Source organism: Tiliqua scincoides, chromosome 14 (genome assembly GCF_035046505.1).
Source record: "Tiliqua scincoides isolate rTilSci1 chromosome 14, rTilSci1.hap2, whole genome shotgun sequence".
NCBI classification, from domain to species: Eukaryota; Metazoa; Chordata; class Lepidosauria; order Squamata; family Scincidae; genus Tiliqua; species Tiliqua scincoides.
Genome location: NC_089834.1, coordinates 3,647,828 through 3,672,785, shown reverse-complemented (window position 1 = coordinate 3,672,785; position 24,958 = coordinate 3,647,828). Strand labels below are relative to the sequence as shown.

The 24,958-nt window shown below is 50.3% G+C and overlaps 1 protein-coding gene across 1 annotated transcript in view; it reads right to left on the bottom strand.

Moving 5' to 3' along the window:
- MMP17 (matrix metallopeptidase 17) overlaps window positions 1-23,395 on the bottom strand; it is a 129,119-nt gene extending 105,724 nt beyond the window's left edge. The window contains exon 1 of the mRNA XM_066609960.1: window positions 23,379-23,395. The gene's annotated coding sequence lies outside the window, so the exon portion shown is untranslated. The remainder of the gene's footprint in view (window positions 1-23,378) is intronic.
- Window positions 23,396-24,958: the final 1,563 nt, after the last annotated feature.

Sequence of the window (24,958 nt, the reverse complement as noted above, 5' to 3'; positions counted from 1 at the left end):
TCCTCCACCCAGCTCTCTGACACACTTGCAAAAACCCTTCAAGATTTATGGGAGTTGTAATCCAAACCTCTTTGGCTCAAAAGCCTGGAGGAGCTAAATTACACTGTGGTATCGACAGGCTGACAAGCAAGCGGTGGGAACTGCTGCACTGTGGCTCAACATGGCTCTGACAGCACTTTGGAGACGGGCTCAGGGAACACCCGGGCCACCCCTCCTATGGGCTTCCTTTGGCACAAAAGGGGTGCAGCAGCATAGCTGGGGCATCAGGCCCCCGGGGCTGTGACACTGAATGTCATCCGCTGGAAGTACCTGACCCGGAAGTCATTGCGGTAACATGAAAAAAAGTGATTTGCCACTCAAAGTGGTTCACAACTGCTTCAACTGCCCTCAAGAGGAGCTGCAGGAGAAGGTACAGGGGTGGCAAGGAAGGGTCCTCACTGCTGCATTACCTTCTCCTGCACATGCACCCCCCTCCCACTTCACAGACAGGGAGACATGATGGGCCAGCTGGCTCTGCTGCGGGATCTGCAATCAGGGTGTGGGGTTGGCACCCCTTCAAGCATGGTACCCAGGGCAATGTAGGCCCCTGCCCTGCCCAGGGGGGAAGAGAAGAAGTGGAGGTCTAGTGGGCCATCTAGGCCAAAACCCCAGAGGAGATGGGGGAAGGAGGGCAGGGACACAAACATTCATCTTTCCTAAAGCTATTTTTAAAATTGATTATAAACATTCTTTTACTTCCAGGGTTGCCGCTCTTGGAAAAAAAGATGCACACGTTTTGGACAGGAGGCACCAGAACTCAGATAATCAGATGGATAATCCATAAGAACATAAGTCCTACTGGATCAGGCCCATCTAGTCCAGCTTCTCCTAGTGGTCCACCAGGAAGCACTCAGGACAACAAGAGACCTGCATTCTGTGGCCACTCCCTTGCACCTGGCATTCAGGGCATCTACAACCAGAGCATCTACAACCAGCATCTACAACAATGCCTAACACAGTTTGCTTCCTGTGATGGACTTTTCCTCTATCAATTCCCTTTACAGGCATCCAGCTCAGGTGCCATAATCACAGTCTGTAGCAAGGAATTCCAGAGTTTAATGACATAAAGAAATATCATCTGTCCTTCCAACACTCAATGTCATCGAGGTCCCCGCCTCTCAGCAGGCTACACAGCTGGCTGACTTGGCCTTCTGAAACCCAAAGCATCACTCAGCCACTGAAGATCCCCCTCCCCAGTTCCTGATGGGAGGGTGGGGGAGGAACCACCACTTGTTGGTGCTTCCACATGGGGTTTGGGGAGTCTGCTGCAAGATTGGGGCCTCCAGTAAGGTCAAGGCTGGTTCTTGTACAAGGGCAGGGACTTGAAATGGAGTCCAGAAGCACAGAAACTGAGCCAACCCAACAAGGCAGGGATGAGATTTGACACCTGAGTTCCTGGGAGGACACATGAAAAAAAGTCAAGCCAGCATTGCAGGGGAGTGATAGGTAGACATTTTGAGAATTACACAGTCTAAAATACATTTTGCTCTCCTAAAAGTTAAACCTATTCCTGGGTATATTTGGGTGCTGATTCCAAAAATGGCATCAGTTTTGCCCGATCATGTTCCATTTCATAGATATGGCATACACCCCTAAATGAATGGTTCAAGTAACTTTCTCATGAGAAAGCCATGGTGAAGTTGACTGAACCACAGGGAAGCTGATTGAACCATTCACTAATGAGGCTAGGCCGTGTCTCCAAAATGAGATGTGATAGGGCAACCACTGATGCTGTTTTTTGAATTGGCACCCCAAATTAATATAAAACAATACATTTTGGGGAAAAAAGTTTTTCTGATCCTCAATTTCGCAGGTCTGTGTTATTTTATTATTCACATCACAGCTACCAATGTGAATTTCTGCCTGCCCTCCAGTGATGTCGTTCCAGGGTGTGTGAGTGTGTGTGAAATTTAATATCCCACACCGTCCCATGGACATCATAGTGGCATCTTGTGTTCTACATGTTAATACTCCTGTTCCACCAATGGGGCTCACCATTGTGTTTAAATACAGTAGTCCCTCAGTACCTGTGGGCATTTGGTTCCCCCCCCCCCGTGGATACAGATATCTGCAGATAGTGGAATTCCCTTTTAAAAATGTTTTCAGAAGTGAAAATCAATAAGAAAATAGCTTTTGCTACCTTTGTGTCACAAAATCGCACTATTTGCAGGGCAGTCTTCTGCACTCCTTCTGCACTTCTGGGGTGATTCAGGGCCAAGGGAGGGGGTTGCATGCTTTAAAATGCTTTTAAAAGGGGACCCCAGTATCCGTGGCATCCACGGCATCTGCAGATCATGACATCCGTGGATGTTGGATCTGCAGATAAGGCAGGTGCAATTGCACTTGTTATGAAAGAACGGGGGGAGAATTTGTACGCACTAAAATTCCCTCTTCTGCCACTTTCAGAGGTGTGTTCTGGCACTGCCAAAGTGGCACAGATTGGGGAAGGAGGGTGCACAGCCAAAGAGAGACCAGGATGAAGAAGCCACAGAAAGAGGCTCTTCCTTTTCCGGGGATAACAGTGGGACAGACCACCTCTGTGCCCGGCTGCCATTTCTGGTAGTAACCACGGATTTGCCAGAGTTGGAAAGCCAGCCAGGGTGTTTAGCTCTGCAGAAGAGGCTATCCTCTGTAGCCTGCCAACATCTGGTGCGGATTTGCCTGCAACATCACAGGCAGCTTTTCCACACCTGGTTATGGTCCTCTGGTTCCACTGGGCCTTCAACATCTCTGCTGTTTGAGCACCTTCCTGCCTCGATTGAGCTAAAACAAGGTTTTTATCTGCCATTTCCTTCTACTGCTATTTTATATTGCTTATAACAAAGGCTTTATTTGCTATATTTATCTGCTGCTGTTTTGTGGGGGGATTTTTTAATGCAATACTCGTGTTTGTTTATTATTGTGTTAGCTTTTATGCTGTTTGCTGCCTTGGGCATATAACACAGTGTCTATAACAGAGAAGAACACCAGGAATGTGGCTACAGCTGACCGGCAGAGCACTGGCTTTGCACATACAGGGTCCTGGGTTCAATTGCTGCCAATGACCCCCGATAGCGCTGGATAAGACCACAATGAAACCCCTGGAGAGCCACTGCCAGTCGCTGCAGAAGAATGCTCAGCCAGATAGACTAAGAATCTCAGTTCAAGTTCACAGACCCACTTAACGTTGAGTCTCTCAGGTTGCCCTACTTTGCAGGGTTGTTGTCAGATGGGCAGCACAATCTTCACTTGGCTGGTGAGCCTGCACTGTATCCATCGCAAGTTTGGGGCTTGCTGAGGCTTGGCCCGAGGCAAGGGGAAAAATTTCCCTTAACTCAGGTAGAACCACAGCAGTCCCATTGGGTCTACTCAGATCTGTGCCACCTAAATTGGCAGCTGGGAATGGGGCTAGGGGAAGGGGGAATGGGGTTAGGATCCAGCATAAGTGCTGGCCCCCTCTTCCTGCTCCCCACCCTCCTGCCCACAGGCCCACCCACTGTCCACTTTCCCCTGTCCTGCATTGCCCCTTCCCCTCCACCATGCCAGCCTGGAAGGCCGGTGCAAACTCACCCATCCCAGAATAGGAAGATCAGTGCACATCCTTACACCAGCCTGCCTCCATTTACGTTGGCGCGAAAGTGCTTTACAGCACTTTCGCGACAAAAATGGGCCGGCACAAGGGACTTACTTTGGCCCAAGGGCAATTTTGGATTGCACCCTAAAATGGAGTAGGAGTTGGTGCAGATACAGGTATGCCACTTTGGGCAGGTTAGAATGTAAGAAATAAAAACGAGAGCCAGAATGGTGTAGTGATTCAGGAGTTGGACAGATCCAGGTTCAGATCCCCAGTCAGCCAAAAAGCATCCTGGGTGACCCTGGGCCAGTCACCAGCTATCAGCTTTGAATACCCCAATCCCCAATACAACAGGAGAGGAAACTGAGCGCTTTCCACATGCGCTGCCTCCGACGCATCCTCGGCATCACCTGGCAGGACAAAGTTCCAAACAACACAGTCCTGGAACGTGCTGGAATCCCTAGCATGTATTCACTGCTGAAACAGAGACGCCTGCGTTGGCTTGGTCATGTCGTGAGAATGGATGATGGCCGGATCCCAAAGGATCTCCTCTATGGAGAACTCGTGCAAGGAAAGCGCCCTACAGGTAGACCACAGCTGCGATACAAGGACATCTGCAAGGGGATCTGAAGGCCTTAGGGATGGACCTCAACAAGTGGGAAACCCTGGCCTCTGAGCGGCCCGCTTGGAGGCAGGCTGTGCAGCATGGCCTTTCCCAGTTTGAAGAGACACTTTGCCAACAGTCTGAGGCTAAGAGGCAAAGAAGGAAGGCCCATAGCCAGGGAGACAGACCAGGGACAGACTGCACTTGCTCCCGGTGTGGAAGGGATTGTCACTCCCGGATTGGCCTTTTCAGCCACACTAGACGCTGTGCCAGAACCACCTTTCAGAGCGCGATACCATAGTCTTTCGAGACTGAAGGTTGCCAATACCTACCCCAATCCATGGGAAAGACCCCTGCCTGAAACCCTAGAGAGCAGCTGCCAGTCAGTGCAGACAACACCATCCGTCTGACTCCGCACAGCAGTGGCAACAAGCATGTACAAAACGCTTGAGGGCGTAATGCAAGAGAGATGTGTATCCGTTTGATCAGAGGGCTGGAGCACAAGCCCTATGAGGACAGGCTGAGGGAACCTGTTCTGTTCAACCTGGAGAAGGCTGAGAGGGGATATGATAGTGCTCTCCAAAGACCTGGAGGGCTGCAGTATGGAAGAAGGGACAATTTTGTTCTCAGTTGTGTCTGAGAGTAGAACTAGAGCCAATGGGTACAAACCCTAAGGCAGGGGGTTGGACTAGATGACCTATGAGGCCCCTTCCAACTCTGTGGAAGTGGGGAGGTTCCAGCTGGCCATCAGGAGGAAAGTCTTGATGGTCAGGGAGGTTCGGCAGTGGAACAGATTGCTGAGGGGGGATGAATTCTCCCTTGCTGGAGACCTTCAAGCAGAGGCTCAACAGACCCCTGCTGGAGATGCTGTAGGAGGATTTTGTGCTCCAGGCAGGTGGCTGGACTAGATGACCTTGTGGGTTCCTTTGCAGCTCTACGATTCTCTGAGGTCCTAGTTTGCAGGGGGAAAGCTGGAAGAAACACTTCCGTGCTGAATGCAGAGTTCTCCTCCTCTCTGCTCATGTCAGTGTCTTAGAGTCCTTTGGGAACCAGAACCCACTGGAAGGTGCCTGGACTCTCTCTGGCTCTCTCTCAGTGTGCTGACTCAGGACCTCGGCCTCTTTTCCCTTCTCGCACCCGCCACTCGTTTCTCCATTAGCCAGGCAGTCGTCTTCTCGGCCTCCCACATCGCTGAATGGCTGCTCTGGGAATGCACAACTTCAAGCGCCTCTTTGGTCTTTTTTTTCATTTCTCCTTCTGCCATGTGGAAAGAAATTAACCTCCGATGGTCTCCTGGCAACGAGACAATGTGAACCCCCCCATGCCTGCAGTGAGGTCATTCTCTCGAGCCTCGTCTCAAGGCTGCCTTGGACCTCTCGGGGACCTCCCCTCCCTTTTGGGGGGGGGAATAATAATATATGACATAAGACACAGTACAGTGCTGACCTCCACAGATGCTCTCGCACATCTCAGTGGTTGCCTGGGGGAAAAAAGTCCTCTGCCTCTCATTCTGGGCACCAAACGACACAAGACACCAAATGCATTTCAGTATTTGTGTCCAGTTTTTTTAAAATAGTTGCTACAAGCAGGGCCAGCTTTAAGCCAATTCAGCCTCGCGCCTAAGGGCCCTCCCCATCTTAGTGTAACCTACTCTCGTCTTGTCAAATACACACTACACTGCCACAGACACCAAACACCACAATGCAGGTTTTATGGAGAAAGGCAACAATTTCATTTTTTTTAATAAATTCTTTAAAAAAAACAAAAAAACAAGTGGTTTTGTAACGATGGTCAGTTCTCTTTATACCAGAATTTGCTATCTGCAGATTTGCTTATCTGCCAGGGGCAGAATTGCCACCAGCTCTCACTATCTGTTCTTGTTATCCGCTAATATTGTGCTGGTTCCGCATTAAACGGGCACCGGGACTGGCCCGTGGAGAATCGTCAGACACATTTGTGCCCAGTTTCAGATTTGCCCCACCCTCTTGGGCACCACCTAGGGGACTCCAGCTGAACCTTCACAACCCTGGTGATGATGAGAGTTTGGTGGTGGTCTCTGGAAGGCTACCTGAGGGCTGCTCTGGGGCTGGGGCAAGCCCAGGGAAGGAGCCAAGAGACAGGTGGAGGAGGATGGCTGAGTCCCTTCTCCACTGCTGCTCTCTCTGAGGCCTCACTGTTAACTGACACATTTGCCTACTCATGAGTAAATGAGCCCATGTGGCTCCATTTCACTCTCCATAGGGCTCAATACATTTTTCCTTGTCAGCTTTGGGGGGGGGGGAATTTCTTCGCAAGGGTTTTTTTGGGGCATGTGTTCATCAGATTGAGAGCATTGCGGTGGTGCTGCATTCCTTGCCCTTGAAAGTGGACTGAGGCATGTTTGCCTACTCATGAGTAAACACACAGGAGCAGCTCCATTTCACTTTCCATAGGGCTCAACATAGTTTCCTTGTCAGCTATCAGCTTGTCAGTTTCACAGCCCACCAACAATCAGGTCACAACCCACTACGGGGTGGGACGTGAAGCTGCCAGTACCTCCTCCATAACTAGGACAGAGTGTAAGGGGAAATCATGCACCCCTCCCTTGGTACAGCGCCTCTGCAAATCAGAAAGCAATGCTTGAACACTCAGCCCTCTTTCCAACCACGATTCGGGGTTACGAGTCCCATTTCCTTGAAAGAGCCTGTCACGCCAGGCAATTGTTTCTTCAAGAAGGAAGATTGCCGCGGAGGAGTGAAGTGACTGTGTTCTTATAAGCGCCACCTGACAACCAACAAACCAGCCTTCCGGGCTGCATTCTTTCACTGGAAGCCAGGGAAGGCCTCTCCGAGACAGCCCTTTGTTTTGTAAAGCCTCATTTCCAAGCTTTTGCCATTGCCCTACGGGGGATTTGTACTCCTGGTAAAGACAGAGACAGAAGAGAACACAGAGAACTTATCCAAGCGCCCCAGATGTCGAGTGGCCTCTGCTATCATCATCTGCTACATGGGGGATCCAAGAAGCTTCAGGAGAATAAACTGGAATCCCAGCAACAGAATACAAGCCTATCGCACATCAACAGAAACAGGGGCCTCACTCCAAACCTCTCAACAAAAGGATTTCGTGCTTGCCCATCACTGCCTTGGGGAGGAGGAGAGGACACACCAGTCATTCCCCAGACACCTCAACAGCAAAGCAGTGAGTTCAAGAGTCCTCGCTCACAATGCTGTATAACAACATGGTTTGAGACTTTCCTCTCCATCCTAAAAGAGGTGCAGGAGCCCGGCTGGTGTGGGGGGGATGGGGTTGGAGATGAAAAATAAATAAGAAAGAGGCAGCCGGACTAGAGCAGAGAAGAGTGCAGAGGATGATCAGATGCCTGGAGAAAAGCCCTACAAGGAAGGTTGAAGAAACTTGGGATGTTTAGGGCACAATTCGAACCTGCGCTGGAGCAGGCAAGCCAGGAGGCTTTTGCTGCATCCAATGCAGGTTCGTTGGCTGCAGCGGCTCAGCCAGAGGCAAGGGGCAGTTCTTCCCCTTACCCCTGGGTAAGGGCCGCGCGCCCCAATGGGTCTCCTCGGACCTGCGCCACCTCTGGAGTCTGAGGAGAGCCACTCGAAGTCGCTCCATGCCCCCCGGGGACAGGGGTTGGGATCCGGCATAACCGCTGGGTCCCAGCCCTGCCCCCAGCTCCCCAAACGCCTGGGGCCGCCCATCGCCCACCCTCCCCCCGCCCAGAAACGCCCCCCCACACCTACCTTTGCTGCTTGTGTTGGCGCAGCAGAGGCTTCTGCTGGCCTCAGTGGCTTCCTCCCATGGAGGTGCAAACTTACTTTACAGCACGTTTGTGACCCTCCCGGGGCTCCTATGTTTGGGGTCAGCATGTTTGTGACCCTCCCGGGGCATAAGTGCCGGTTAGGATTGGGCCCTTAGTCTGAGAGGGACTATGCTAGCACTCTCCAATACCTGAAGGGCTGTCCTACAGAAGAAGGGACAAATGCTGCTGAGAGTAGAACCAGATCCAAGGATACAAACTACAGGAGGGGAGATTTTGGTTGGATAACAGGAACAAATTCTTTTGGCAGTAGAACAGATTGCCAAGAGATTGGATTCCCCCTCACTGGAGATCTTCAAGAAAAGGTTCGACAGGCACCTGCTGGGTGTTGGACTAGATCAATGTTTCCCAGTCAGTGGTACGGGTACCACCAGTGGTACTTGAGGTGGCGCCTGGTGGCACTCAAGGGACCCCTGGACACATGCCACCTTGCAGCAAGTCCACTGACGCAACATAAACAGCGGTAGGAGCCTTGACTTGGCAGCAGAGCTCCAAAGCGTGTTCTTTGCATGCTCAAAAAAGGCCTCCCATCCAAAATAAGCCTCTTACTAGAGTTTGTCACACTGCATCTGGCCACCCAAACTGGAAGTAACTGGTGATGACATCAACACCAGTTACTTCCGGTGGTACTTCCAATAGGTGGACCATGCAAAGTGGTACAGCAGGGGACAAATGTTGAGAAATGCTGGACTAGATGAGCTTGTGGGTTCCTTCCAACTCTATGATAAACTCAGATCCCCAGACACAGAATTGTTTCTAAGAGAGCTGGAAGTGGAGTGGAACTTGCTTCCCACAGTCAACACATGTTGCTCCTTGCTTTCTAAAACGAGCCAAAGATATGGGATGAGCATAAACATCATGCACTGTGAAAGGCATTGTCTTGAATGGCAGGCTCTTGTTGCTGGGATCAAGTCCCTGATTTCTTGTGCCACCAAAGCCATTTGAGGCAGAGAAAGCTATCACCCTGCTCCCTGAAGCGCCCCCCGCATAATGGCCAAAACTGGGTACTGCAGCTCCAGCTCACTGACCCAAGGAATCTCCAGGGACAAGGCTGGGTTCCTCCAACACTTTCACCAGGCTTGGCTCCTCAGTCTAACAGCATAGACTGTGATTATTTCAGCGAATAGGCCCAATATTCTACTTCATGGGTTCATCATGGGAAGAGGCTGGACACCCTCCTGCCCAATCTCAGGAGTTTTCGGTCTTTCCCAGGCTTATGTGAAGACAGCAGATACTGAACCTGGAGCTTTCAGTATCCAGGCTATGTGTCCTCATGAGGACAAAAGACAAAGACCAGTGGATCCCAACGGTTTGGTCAGGACCCACCAGTAGGTCACACCCTGATTTTTGGTGGATGGTGAAACTGACAAAGGAAAATGTACTGAGCCCTATAGAAACATAAAGAAGCATACATGCATGTTTACTTGTGAGTAGGCAGTGTTGGTCCACATCAAAGGACAAGTCAAGGAGAACGCAATGCCACCAGAATGGTCCCAATCCAATGAACGCAAGTCGCAACAAACTCCCGAGAAGGAAGTTGGAGACGACGACTTCAAGCTGACTCCAAAATGTACCAAAACCTATAAAAAGTGAAACTGAGCCACATGTGCATGTTTACATGTAAGTAGGTGAGCATGCCCTGGCTCTTATCGAAGGCCAGGCAAAGGGGGGAGGGCAGAAGGGCACCAGAACAGTCCCCATCTGATGAATGTGAAGTTTAACAAGCACTCCAGGGGGCTTGAGCAGCTGGGGACGTGAAACTTTTCCAAGTCTCATAAAGCTAGGAGAAGCCTGATAGGATGTCATTCTAAAAAGCGGGTCCCAGCACTAAAACATTTGGGAATCACTGACAGACTGAACGTACAATTAACATAATGAGCGAATTGGACTTCTCACTTAATAAGGAAAGCGTGTGAAAGGGGTCATTGATCCTGTGTGCACAGACCAAGCATGCAGGATATTCATGCTCCTCAAACCCCCCCCCCCCCACTGTAGGGAATACTTCTTGGCCTTGTGCTCTTCCCTGCACTAGACTGCATTAAACCTAGTGATTTGTTAGAAGAAATCAATATATTACACCAGTGTTTCTCAAACTGTGGGTCGGGAGCCAATTGCAGGTGGGTCCCCATTCATTTCAATATTTTATTTTTAATATGTTAGACTTGATGCTACCATGGTGCATGGCTGCAATCTTATGCTTTGCACCATGTTGGCAAAACATGGCACAATTGCCCACATGCTTTCAAGTCTATCCCATTACTTTCAAAATTCACAGAATCATACAGTTGGAAGGTCATCGACTCCAGCACCCTTCCTGGAGCAGGCAGTGCTCCTAGAGCATTTCCAGCAGATGCCTGTCAAGCCTCTGCCTGAAGACCTCCAGTGGGGAAGAATCCAACTCCGGCAATACGTTCCACTGCCAAATGTCTTGACCATTAAGAATTTCTTCCTGATGTCCAACCACATGTAATATTCCTCAAAAGCTCTCTGTGTAAAATCCTTGCAATCACAAGGACTAGAAACTTAAAGCCTTTTCACACTGATTTCACAGGTTTCACAGGATGCTCAATTACTTGCACATAATCACAGCTCATGCACAAAGATGCCCAATACCTCATATTCCTGAAAAGGAGGGAATAGGGCATCGGTCTTTCATTGTGTGGGGAGACTGTCCTCTGAGGATGAACCAGCCATATACTCCATCATTAAGGCTAATCAAAGGATTGGTGTTTTTCTTAAAGGCCCCACTTCTGGGTGAACTCCAACATTTTCTCCTTGTCATGTATCCCAGATTGCTTCTGAAGTTGAAAATGTCAGGCTGTTTGCAAGTACATTAATCTAAATCTCAGCCAGCCCAGCCTCGTCAAAGTACTCCTTTTTCTCGTCCCCTTCGCATCCTGAATCCTAAATCTTTTGTTTCTAAGGGGGGGGGGGCATTAAGTGTGCCAGAGAAGTGTGCTGCTGCTACTGTTGTCGTTTTAATACAACATCAAATCTCTTAATTCTTTGACCCAGAAATCGCAGAAATCCGCATCAAAAAAATAAAATCTGGGACACACATGCCCACGCAAGGAAGAAGTCCCGCCAACCCCCCAATCGACCCATTTGAAATGATTTTGATTAAAAAGAAACCATTGCCATCAGAATGCTTTCCACCAGATGGGGGGCTATATCCTCCCACTGCCAAGCCCTTGTTTTTACAGGAAGGTGCACTGGCCTTCACATATGGTCCTTTTTTTTCCTTTTTGTGGACTTACGCACAGGATCACGCAAAGATCCGTCTGTCTCTGGTGATCGGAGAGCTAAGCTGGGCACTTTCAGAGTGAACCAAGAAAGAGAGGAAGAGAAATGCCAGCCCAATGACGTCTGTTGGAATGAAATGAAACCCAAAAAGGTGTCTCTGTGTGGCTTTAGGTATGAGAAAGTTAAAGCAGTGCTTTTCAACCAAGGTTGAGTGGCACTCCACACAGTATAGTAGGTGATCACACTGTCATGGTGAGCATAAGAACATCAGAAGAGCCCAGGTGGATGCCCATCTAGTCCAGCTTCCGGTATCTCACTGAGGCCCACCACATGCCTCAGGGAGCATCTAAGACAAGCAGAGATCTGCATCCTGGTGCCCTCCCTTGCATATGGCATTCTGAGGCAGACTACTTCTAAAATCAGGAGCTTGCAAATAAACATCATGCCTTGTAACCTGCGAAGAACTTTCTTTCCAGAAATCTGTCCAATCCTCTTTGAAAGGCACTTAGGCCAAGTGCTGTCAGCACATCATGTGGCAAGGAGTTCCACAGATTGACAGCATGCTGGGTAAAGAAATATTTCCCTTTGTCCTAATTCTCCCAACATTCAATTTGAATGGTTGACTGTCCCCTGGTTCTGGTGTTGTGCAAAAGGGAAAAGAACGTCCTTCTTATGGAAAAGAGCCATATTATTCATTAGGGTGACCAGGTTGAAGCCTAAGGGCACTGCAGGGACTAGGGGCTTATCATTTTTTTTTAACAGGCACAGTTACCTGCATCCTAGGGCTCCAACGGTTAAATAATAATAAAAACTGTATTCAAAATATTATAGTATTAAACAGTTAACATGTGCAGTACAGATGGCCCCCATATGTTGACCAGGTGTCTGATTTTTGCTTTCCAAGCTAGCAATCCAACATGGGCTGACGCGATCAGAAGAATGACGATACTCACACAGGCTTCTGCCGGCTGTTTCGGGGAAAGCGGAACACAGTCTTATCCCAGACACCGGAGTCAGCAAATTGGACTACTGAGAGGGTAAAATCTCGCCAAGTCCAGAAAAGCGGGCCGTGTGAGGATGGGCTGCAGAGGCAAAATCCTCAGCCAGGAGAGACTTTGGAGCTCAGCAGCTTAAAGGGCAAGATACAGACTCGTCTTCTGTGGCCTGCTTGCGCTGAAGGTTCAAAGCCGCAGCAGGGCAAACCTAACTGAAAGCAATGCCATGCTGATGGCCCCCCTTTCCCAGCTGCTTCCATCAAGTGCCGGTCTACTGCTTGCACCAGCAGACGAAATATATGGATTCTGGGAAGCGGAACCTCCTTGCCAGTTTACACTATGGGCAGCCCAATGCTAAACTGCGCTGGCGCAGTGGGGCTGCATGGCCTCTGCTGTCTCCAGTGCATCTCTGGAACTGGCTGGAGCTCTGCTTGGGGTAAGGAGATATTTTCCTCCTCATGCCAAGTAACGCCCCAGCCTGCCCACTGGGGCCACTCCTACACCTGCTAAATAGCAGGAGCAAATCTGAGCAGCCCTGTGTAAAGCCGGCAGACCCAGGAAGGGGGTTAGGATATAGTGGAGGTCTGCTCTGTCAATCCCATCCCCTCCCAGGCCTAATCTGCCCTCCCTCACCCCAAAACAGCCCCTCCTTCCCTCTGTTCCACCCTGCCAGCCCCCCCCACCTGTCACTTTCCTCCACCAACAGTCTATGTTCAGGATGCAGGGTCAATGGGATGGCGCAGGCCTCCTTGCCGGTGCTGCTTGCTCTCCGGGTACCACAAACATGCTTTACAGTCCATTACACCCTCTGCAACTGCAGTGGCTGCTACACCAGCAGAGAATTGGCTTTGTGATCTCAGGCTGTCAATCAGTCGGTCAGAAGTGGTTTACAGCTCAGCCTGAAGTGGGTCACAACAAGTTTACCTGGGATTTGTCTCCCATAGGTGTTATTATAGCCCCAAAAAACATAGATTCCCTTTTCTCAGCCCATCCTCTAGGATGGCAAGAACAGAGACTCACAGCAGCACTTGAATGGAGAGCAGATACAAAACAGACAGAATAAATGACTTCTTTGCACACAAGGCAACAATCCATCCTTACGGAATCCGCTGCCACAAGGTGTCATGACGGCTTGCAAAAGGACTCCAGCAAATTCACAGAACAGGAGGGATAATAGAGAATCACAGAACACAGAAAAAGGACCATGATAAAAAGGTATCATGTTAGCTACGAGGCATGTCCATGGACCTTTTCCATGGACCCTCCCCTTTCCAGAGGGGCAAGGACTTTTCCTCCGATTTTGTCCAATACCCTTTAAAAGGCCTTCAGGTGCCATCACCACATCCTGTGACAAGGAGTTCCACAGATTAATGTCATATTAAAGAAATATTTCCATTGGTCTGTCCTAATACTCCCACACTCAATTTTAGTGAATTCCCTCTGGTTCTGGTGTTATGGGAGAGGGAAAGGAACTTCCCTCTCTCCACTTTATTCAACACCTGCATCATTTTGTATGTCTCAGTCATGTTCCCTTCTCAGGTGCCTTTTTTCTAGACAGAAGAGCCTCAAAAGCTGTAGTTTTTCTTGATAAAAGAGGTGCCCCAGCCCAGTAATCAATCATTGTTACAGGTCTGAATCAGTACATGATATGGTTCTTCTGATGTGGTTTGTTACAACATGAAAGAAGCAGCAAAAAACATCTCAAGCATGTACATGCCCTCCCCCTCCTTCCTCCTTCCATGGCACACATGGGGTTAAGGTTGAAGACTCCCTCTCCCCATTTGGAAAAAGTCACATTTTCCCATTCCACTTAGACACAGGGAACTGCAGAGACTGTTGTAAAGCCAGCTTACAAACTAGAATCAGCTCACAGTTGGATATCCTTGCAGATGAACTAATGGTGATTGAACAAGCCACAGTTCTCCCATCTTCAGATTCAAAAGGACGTAAGCACATAAGAAGAGCCCCTTTGGCTGGATCAGGCCCAAGGCCCATCTAGTCCAGCTTCCAGTATCCCACAGTGGCCCACCAAATGCCTCAGTGAGCACACGAGACAACCAGAGACCTGCATCCTGGTGCCACTTCCTTGCATCTGGTATTCTGCTAAAATCAGGAGGTTGCATGTACCCATCACAGCTTGGAACCTGTGATGGACTTTTCCTCCAGAAATCTGTTCAATCCCCTTTAAAAAGCAACTGGGTCATGAGCCAATTTCAGGTGGGTCGCATAGTACATAGCTCAGCTACCACTGAAAATATAGAGCTGAAACTACAAAGAACAGAGCTGCTGGGCAGAGTGGTCTTCCAGTGGGAGAGTGGCCTGGTGCTTTGCCCTGTATGGAAAGATGGGAAACTGGAAAGAGGGAAGAAGGATCCAAGTCTGCCTTCTGCTTTGACTTCCTAGCTGGAATGTTTGAATTCCAAGCTATGCAGAAGCTTGTGTGAAGCTTAAACTGATGATGTCACTTCTGGCCATGACCTCACTTCCAGGTTAATGACATCATTTCTGGTGGGTCCCAACAGATCGTCATTCTAAAAAGTGGGTCCTGGTGCTAAAAGGTTTGAGAACTACTGTTTTATAGGCTAAAAATTGACACCCCCCCCCCAAAAAAAAAAATCATGTTGCCACAATCAACTCCAGATCAAACACTAACAATGCAATCTCAAAGTATCTACTCAAAGGCCCCACATAGTTTAATGGGACTTACTCCCAGGTAATTGCACATTGGATTGCAGCCTAGGTCACCTGAAGGTCAGGTTTGCTCAACTGTCCATCAAGATACCTTACAAAAGAATCGCAGGGCCCAATCTTATCCAGCTTTGCAACACTGATGTAGCTCTGCTAATGGGGCACATGCTGTATTCTGGGGGGGGGGGGCAGGTACACAGGCCTCATAAAGATCATCACAGAGGTCTTATCTCAAGGCTTCACTGTAGCTGTATCAGCGCTGGAAGGTTGGATAGGATTGGGCCCATAGGATCATTGATTTGGAAGGAACCCACAAGGATATCTAGTCCAACCCCCTGCCTGGAGCTAGAAATCCTCCAGGCTCCTGCTGGAGATGTTTCCTGCTTGAAAATCTCCAGTGAGGGAGAATCCATCATCTCCCTCAGCAATCTGCTCCACTGCCAAACCTCCCTGACTGTCCAGAATTTCTTCCTGATGTCCAACTGGAAGAGACAAAGGTCCCTTCTACTGAGTCAGACACTCTGATTCACGCAGTTTAGCACAGCCTGGCAGCATTACCTCCAGGGCTTGGGAGTGGGTTATTTCCCAGGCCCAAACCTGGGACCTTCAGCATGCCCGACACCTGCTGTCACACTCACAGCATCTCCCTTCAGCAGCCTCCCAGATGCTCCACACACAGCTAGAAACTGTCATCCTGGTTCACAAGCCTGAAATCAGGACCGGCTCTAAACCATTTTTGCCCAGCCCACAGGAGTACACATTGGGCAGAAATGGCTTAAGCCAACAAGACCAGTTGCTCCCAATTGGGCCCCGCGCCCAAGAGCCCCCCCACACTAGTATAATCTACTCTAGTCTTGTCAAATACACACAGCAACACATTGCAACAGGCACCTAATACCACACTGCAGATTTTGCAGAGAACAGCCACTATTTTAAATTTTTTTTCTGAATTCTTCAAAAAAAATCAGTAGTGTCTGTGCTTCGACCCACTTGGCCCATGAACTCATGCGCGCTTTTTAAGTGCGTATTTTGATGGCTTCCCATTCTATCATAAACAGTCCATAAGAAGTTTTATTGATATCGCTCCTACAGATCTTGGCTATGAACCTGCAAAAAAAAAATGTTTCCAGTCGCTCCCTGCAGCTCCTAATGTCAGCCCTGCAAGAAATCACCCCCCCCCCCACCCCACTGCTGTGGATCAGGATGGCAACTAGGGCCGGATCATGCTGCCCTTTGTAGCAAGAAAGAGAGAGATTTCTCCACCAGATCTGCGGGCAAGTTGCCATTCCCAGCACTTTGCCTGCTGGCTCAGAGAATCCGTGCTGAAAGGGAAGCCTCATTATCGGGAGTCGTCAAGCTTAACTACCCACGGAAATTCAAAAGGCAAGGCTCGCTACAGTAGCCTCACAGAGCACAAAAAACGGTATCACTGGTACCATCGCCATGCCTTGGGGCCTGCCGTCCTCCAAAGTAAAAAAAGCAGTCATTCTCCGAACCAGACAGTGCCAGTTCACGCTCCCCCTCTGCAGCCGGTCTCCTGCCTCTCTCTTTTCCAACCAGGAGGAAAATGCTTTTTATGGCCCCCAGACTGGACGCAAGCTCTGTGCCAACATGTCAGGCTGATTTAGCTGCCGTTGTACCTTGGCTCCGAAGAGCAGTCTTAAATTGTAGCCGGTATTTTAATGCAGCACACTTAAAACACACTTGGAAGAGAGACCCAGAGCAAAAAAGATAAAAGACATGCAGGATTACTTGTGAGAGAGGCAAGCAGAAGTTCCAGGAGTCCCGAGAACCAAGGGAAAGACTCGTGGCTATTTATCATGTTTCAGATGGGGAGCAGTCTTCACATTGCTACCCTCCGCAAATCTGGCCTGACTGGGCAGCGGCCCCGTTGAACGCTCCCTGGCATTATTGAAAAATCAAATCAAAATTTTATTAGGTTGATTTGCTCTGGGTCAAAGCATCCAGGATCAGTTCTGTTGCAAACCTTGGCACATCAGAAGCACCCCACTGGGTCTGGCCAAAGGCCCTTTCGTCCAGCGTCCTGTATCTCACGGTGGCTCACTAGATGCTTAATAAGAACATAAGAACATAAGAACAGCCCCACTGTTCTTATAGGCCCATCTAGTCCAGCTTCCTGTATCTCACAGCGGCCCACCAAATGCCCCAAGGAGCACACCAGATAACAAGAGACCTCATCCTGGTGCCCTCCCTTGCATCTGGCATTCAGGACGCCAAAGGTCCATTGAGTCCAGCTTCTTGTATAATGCAGAAATATTTCTTTAGCCAACATGTAGTTAGTCTATGGAACTCCTTGCCACAAGATATGGTGATGGCCAATTGCTTGAATGCTTTTCAAATGGGGTTTGGAACAGTTCCCAGGTATAGCTCTATCAATGGCTACTAGCGATGATGGTTAAAAACATTAGAAGAACCCCCTGGATCAGCGCTGAAAGGTTGGCCCGACTAGCGCGGCATCCTGTATCTCACGGTGGCCCAAAAGATGCCTCAGGGAGCACACAAGGCCACAAGAGACCTGCACCCTGTTGCCATTCCCTTGCATCTGGCATTCTGAGGCATTCTGGCATACTTCTAAAGCCAGGAGGCTACACATACCGATCGTGGCTTGTAACCAGTCATGGATTTTTCCTCTCTCAATCAGTCCAATCCTCTTCTCAATGCATTTGGGCCAGTGCCATCATCACATCCTGTGGCAAGGAGTTCCACGGACTAATTACACACTGACAAAAGAATTTTTTTCTTTTGTTTTGTTCTAATATATGAGCTCCTATTCCCAGTATAGATGTTGGAGTAGCACACTTTTGATTTCCAGACCAGCAGAAAAACAGAGAGGCTAGCTATCCATCATGGCCTGCCTGTGAGACTCACAGTGTTATCTAGAGCAGTAGCCAGGGGGCACAGAAGGCTGGACTAAATGGGACTGCTCGTCTCCAAACAGCACAGTGGTGCTGGAGAAGATGGTTTAATCCAGCCTCTGAACAGGAAGACATCACATCTGAGGACCTTCTGCATGCATAACAGATGCCGTCTTGCTTGGCTACAGCCTCACGGTATTCGTCTCTCATGGCGAACAGCCTCTGATCCCGCCTGCGATTTTTCTGCCATCCATCCCGCACTACACCACTCTAGCGATCAGGCCGTCCTCTTCCCATTCAAAGAAGCCTTTCACTCCAATTTCATTTTGTCTGCTGTCGCGCCTGCTCTCTCAACCAGGCGAGCTAAGGAAAGTGCATTAGCGATTGTAAACAAGCTGGGCGCATAATGCGAAGCGGTGTCGTGGCAATGTGGGCGATCAGTCAGTTTGGATATTGGTTTCCGCAGCTTTTAAGAAAGCCCCAGTGTAGAATTTATAATGCTGTTTGGAATAGGGTGGGAGGGGGAGGGGATGGACCGATTCGGAAGCTTCATTTGGCTAACAGTACTGGGTGGCTTCATCTCAATGCATCAAGAGCCACAGAGCACCAAGAGTCATCAAGCATCAAGAGCATAAAGAGTCATAGAACATCAGAAGAGCCCTGCTGGATCAGGCCATCTAGTCCAGGTTCCTGTATCTCACAATGGCCAACCAGATGCCTCGGAGCGCACAAGACAACAAGATCCCTGCATCCTGTTGCCACTCCCTTACACCTGGCATTCTCAGGTAGCCTATTTCTAGAACCAAGCGGTTGCACATACCCATCATGGCTTGTCACCTGTGATGGACTTTTCTTCCAGAAATCTGTCCAATCCCCTTTTCAAGGCATCTAGGCCAGAACCATTACTACATCCTGTGGCAAGGAGTTCCACAGGTTAATTACACGCTGGGTAAAGAAACAGAGGCGGTCCTTGGTATCTGCGGTTTCAGTACCTGCAGATTTGAAAATCCATAGGTTCTGAACCCGCAGGGTGGGCCACCTGTAGCCCTCTGAACCCAGCCAGAGCTGTGCTCCAGTTGGGTCCAGAGGCCTTACAGTTTCTGACTGAAAACTGGAAGTCATGGTTTTTGTTCCTCTGAAAGCAGAGCCACGCGCTGCCTCCCCGGCCCTCAGAAGGGCCTCTGGACCCGACCAAAGCATAGCCCCAGTCAGGTTCATAGGTCTTGGGGGCCCTCAGCATCCAAGGATTCCAATATCTGTGGATTTCTGTATCCACAGGAGTTCGGGGAACGGAACCCCATGGATAACGAGGGCCACTCTGTATTTTATTTTGTCTGTTCTGACTCTCCCGACACTTAATTTTAATGGCTATCCCCTGGTTTTGGTGTTGTGTGACAGGGAAAAGAGTATCCCTCTATCAATTCCCTGCATAATTTTGTACATCTCAATCATGTCCCCACTCAGGTACTTTTAACGTGGGGCAAAAGCTGTCCCTGTCCAGAAATGCACTCTATCCCTTCTTCATATGTAGGATTATTGCCACTGATACAAGATGGAATCACAGAAGGAAGGAAAGGATTTCGTGCCTTCCTCCCGTGCACCATGTTCCCACAGCAGCTTCTGTTTCAGTTAAAATCAAAACATCCTCATATTAATATAAAATGCAGTTTGGGCTCAAAGTTGACAGACAAGTAATGAACTCAGGGCCAGCCATGACAGAGAACATAGGCTCTTGTTAATCTTGCTCTTGATAAAATATTTCCAGTCATGAATGCTGATCTGACCTGATGCAAATCTTTTAGAGATCTCTCGGCCTGGAGCCAAGACGCTGCAGTGGTTTGGGAGTTGGATTAAGACCTGGAAGATCCAAGTTCTACATCAGCCATGAAGCTTCCTGGGTGATCCAGTCATTCTCTCTCAGTCGCACCTACCTCACAGGAGTGTTGTGAGGACAAAAAGAGGGAACTACGTACTCTGCTCTGAGCTCCTTGGAAGAAGGACAGGATAAAAATGAGAAAAATAAATACTGTAAAAATAAATAAATCTTCTGTTCACCCCTGGTTCACAAACCTAACAATTCCTGATTTCCTCCACAGATGGGGTACACCAAAAGAACATGATACAAGGCTGGAGGAAATTGTAAGAGTATATTCCAACAAGTTGTGCAATTAAACACCATGGATAAGCTCCGTGGTCAGGTTGCATATTTCCATTCTGTCACTGAGTTAAAGGAGGTGGTTGACAAATCCACACAAGGTGGCATAAACTTCCCATGCACCCGATGTGGCACAAATAAAAAACACTACACCTTCCATCCCTTCTGCGGCAAGAGGGTTGCTTGGTAACCAGTCTAATAGCCTGGTAATAGAAATGATTCTTAGCATACAAGGAGCACTTGAGCATGTTCAGAGTGCTCTGTGTGAATCCTAATCACTGCAGTTCTTACAGACACCCTAGAAGGTCAGGAGTATTATTCCATCTTTCAGATCACTTTGCAAGTTTGCAGTGGGGGTGAGAACATACATCCTGTGGCAAGGAAGCAAATGGGAGTTGCACAAGGACACAGTCCCATTTGTTTCAGTAGGGGTTGCAAAGATCTTCTCATCAGATTGCAGTCCAAGAGTCTTTAACACCTTCCAATACCATGGAGCTGAATGGGAGCACTCAATGAGACCCCATCTTATGTTGACAGAAGCAGTCCTCACTACTTGCTGATAGGCAACATCCACCCAATCAAAGAGAAGTTCACCTGATCTTGCTTGAACACATCCCTTACTGTGTATGGAAAAGTGGATAAATAGGTTGCAGGGAGCCAGGATGGCATCATGGTTCCAGAGTTGAACTTCAACCAGGAAGATCCAGGTTCAAATCCTCGCTTAGTAAGGAAGCTTCTTGGGTGACCTTGGACCAGTCACTCTCTATCAGTCTCACCTGCCTCACAGGGTTGTTGTGAGGACAAAAGGAGGGGAGGAACCATGTTCACCACCCTGAGCTCCTTGGAGAAAAAGTGGCACAAAAATGTGAAAAAATAATAAAACAAAATAAATGCTTCATCTTGAGTCACCCAAATGATGGGATTATGCACCTCCTTAGAGAGGACCACTTTGCTTGAACCAATGAAGCTACCAAAGTCAAGACACTGATGCACCTCTCAGTATAGAAAGGCTGCCTTGGGACCAACACATTCAACAACATATTCATCCTACTACCACCAGATTTCTTAGCGGCACTTAAAGTGGGTCCTTGAGAAACCACTGGCAGTCATGGACCAGTTGGTACCAGTCCAACATCATCAGCCGTCTCTCACCGCCTTCCAGCTCTGCAGTGACCTTCCCTGCAGTGGCAAAACTAAGGCATCTGGCGGCTGGAGGCACGAAAATTTAAGGCACTTCCGGTTGTACTGGGTACCTTCTGAAGCCCTGGGTATCATGCCTTGAGGGGGTGTTGGCATCGGAAGTGCCTTTCAGAGGCCTCTCCCTTCAAGGTGTGGTTCCTGGTGAAATGTAACCCCCTGCCTCCCCTTCGCTATGCCACTGCTTCTCTGATACCAGATATTTCACTTCCAAGACACAGCTCAAGTCTCACACACAGGTCAACTTTCCACTCAAGCCAATGTCATCTGGTGGGTTTGATCCACGGCCCCGGCACTTGCCAAATTTCAAAAGAGACCTTTTTAAAGGTTAGGCTCCATGTCACTACCACAACAATTGAGACTGACTACATGCCGCAGGATACATTTCAACATTCTCTTCCTGGATTCTGCATGCCAACAAGCAGCAAGCTCCAGAACCCCAGAACTCCAACCACTAGAGATGACAGCCAGTTTATTAAAAGGCCTAATAATCCATAAGTGAAGAGAGAGGTTGGATTCTGTAGCAAAACACACACTTCCGGCCTCCAAACAAGCACCAGGACAACAGAGCAGTCGCTGGAAAAGATAGCAGTTGGCCATTCGTGAACTACAACAGTGTTCTCTGCTCAATCTCTGGTGGGTACCACATTCCGTTGCCACATCTGTGGTAGCAGCAGTGGCAACAACCCACTGGTGGCAGGGCCCATGCGAGGGGGGTGCAGGGGGTGCATCATATCTGGGCCCAGGGTCAAAAAAGGAGGGGGCCTGAAAATTTCCTGGGATCTTACATTTTCCAATCTCATCTGGAAAATGGGAAGGGGCCTAAAAGAAACTTTGTGCCCAAAAATAAATGTTGTACCCCCTGAAAAATTCCTCTCAGAGGTCCTGACTGGGGGCAGCCTCTAAATGGATCCTGAAAGTACATATTGGTCCAAGGAAAGGGTCTGCAGCCCTGGACTGAACCCCAGTGGATCAGAACGAGCACAAGGCAACAGCAGTGCTTGTTTCGGATACTGGTCCAGCACCACTGTTGCCATGGATTTGGTCCCATCAAGTCATGCCCACTCTGTCCAGCGACAGCCCATTCCTTACAGATGACATGATGGTTGTTTTGGAAACTGAGGGGAGGGGACTCTTAACAGGTTGTACTCCGGAACCAGGGTCCTCTCCGCCTACCCAACAGGGAAGGACACACAGACGCTCTGATCACTGGTATGAACACGCCATTCCCAGTCCACACTGGGATGCAGCTGCTCCAAGCTGGGCTCTTTTGGCTTCCTTGTGGCCAGGAATTTCATGCCTGGGGAAAGTTTCGCTTCTCTTGCCCGCAGAAGCCGGGAGGAGAGGAAGGGGGCATCGCATCGCCACCCACTGCAGTGCCCCCCCTTTCCCCCAGTCTCAGGACCATCACAGGGCACACAGCAGCTGGGCTCACCAGCGGGTGGTGGCCAGAGCTGTGACCTGTTTCTTTGTGCCCACAGAGATGCCTGCCGCCGTGGGCAACCTCCTGCCAGTATCAACGTGTCCCCCCCCCCAGGAGGAGGCATAGCTGGCAGGGATCCTGTGACTGCTGGGACCCCAGAGGGGAAGCAACCAGCCCAGGCAGGTGCAAATCTTAGAGATGGGGTGTGTGTGTGTGTGTGTGTGCTCGTGTGCCTGTGTGAGAGAGAGAGAGGCTGCAATAATACACACGCTTTCCTGGGGGTAAGCCCCACTGAACACAAAGGGGTTTACTTCTGAGTAGATGTAGTGTGTGTGTGTAAGGGGGGAATGTCTGTGCTCCCTGGCCTGCGTGTGAGAGAGAGCGAGAGCACATTAAGGCTGCAAACCAAACACTTTCCTGGGAGTAAGCCCCGCTGAACACGATGGGGCTTACTTCTGAGTAGACCTGCTCTGCGTGAGAGAGCGAGCACATGACGAGCCCGAGCCTATACTCAGAAGTCAGTGCCATTAAAGTCAATGGGGCTTACTCCCAGGAAAGTGTGGCTAGGATGGCAGCCTTACAGCCCAATCCTCTCCACACTTTCCTAGGAGCAAGCCCCACTGACTCTAATGGGACTTACTTCTGAGTAGACGTGCATGGGCTCGGGCTCTTAGGCTGCGATGCTGCCCACCCTTTCCCGGGAGTAAGCCCCACCGAGCACCCTGGGGCTTACTTCCGAGCAGACCTGCCCGGGTCCCTCCTCCATCCGAGCCCCCCGCGGCCCCACTCACCACCCCCAGGCTGGTCTCCTCGGCGGAGGGCGTGGGCGCCGCCAGGGTGCGCCGCGAGGCCAGGCAGAAGGCGAGCACCAGGAGCATCTCCTGCGGGGCGCCGCTCCGGAGCATCCCTCCCTCCTCGGCGCTCAGTCCTCCGCCGCCAGCAGCCGCTCGCCCTGCGGGCAGAGGCGCGGGGGGCGCCCGGCTCCGGCGGGGGGCCGCATCGGCGCCAGGCAGGCTCTTCCTCCGGCTGCTGACTCTGCGCGCGCCCTCCTTGCCCCCGCCGCGGGCATCCCACGGAGCCGCCTGCAGCCTCCTCGGGGCACGGCCCGGACGCGCAGCACTCGAACCCAGGACCGGCGTCCGCTCGCCCCCTGCGCGCCTTGGAGAGGCTGCTGGAACGCCAGGTCCGCTCCGCCTGCCGCGCTCGGGCCGCCGCCGGTCCTTCGGCCGGGGAGGGGGCGATCCCTGCCCCGAGCAGCGTCCGGCAGCCCCGACAGCCGCACCGGCAGCCACCAGCCTCGCCGCCCGCTCCGCGGCTTCTGGACGCGGCGCAGCTCCAGCCTGGGAAGTCCTTCCAGCGGGGAGGGGGGAGAGGAGGGGCGGCGCTAAGGGGGAGGGGGGCAGCCTGGGTGCCGCCCCCAAAGGCGATCGCTGCCTGGCTTCCTCGGGAGTAAGCCCCCGGCGTCTCCGTGGGCATGCCTGATGCTCCCACGCACCGCTCTCTCCGCCGCACTCCTCAGCTGCTGCCGCCGCCCCACTGCTCTGCTCAGGGTCCAGTGGGCTTACTCGCGGGAAAAGAAGCGCTGCGTTGCCACCAGCTAGGCGGCACTGAAGCCTAGTCGCTCAGAAGGCGCCCCAGGGAGACGTGGTGGGAATCCCACAGCGCAAGGAAAAGACCAAAGGAAAGGCATCTTCATGCGTTTACTTACCATTAACTTACGGAACTCCCCGCCTCATGATGCGCCAACGACCTCGTTCGAACGGCATTAAAAGGGGATTAGAGAACTTCCTGGAACAGTAACCCCATCATATTATATACCGTTGGATGCGGAATTTCGAGCGGAAGGCAATGCAAAAACCTGAGTGAAATATCTCCTTTCTGTCAAAAGTTATGGCCAAAAGACTGAAGAACAAAGAATGCATGGATCTCTATGGAAAGTGAAAGTGAGCTGTATCGCGCGTTTCCTCGCGAGTAGGCGAACTTGCCTTAGTCCGTCGGAAAGGAATCCAAAGGCACCAGAATGGTCCTGAATGCAGCCCCCAAAAACACCTGAGAAGGAAGTCCCTCTCTCCAAGCAGTTGAATGTATGGAGCCCTATGGAAAGCGAAACAGCCTCACGGTCGCATTTACTTGTGAGTAAGCAAATGTGCCTTGGCTCGTGTGGAAGATCAGGTGAAGGAGAGTGCAAGACTACCAGAATGGTCCTGATCCTATGCACCTGGAGCTAAACAAGTGCTCCAGAAGGCAGCCTCCCCCCCTCCTCCCCCACTAAGAAGGATCAAAAGAGGCTTCAGCTGATAAGGTGAACCTTTTTGAGACTTGCGAAGTCAGGTGGATCCTGACAGTAATCTGGTTTAAACAGAAGTTCTTA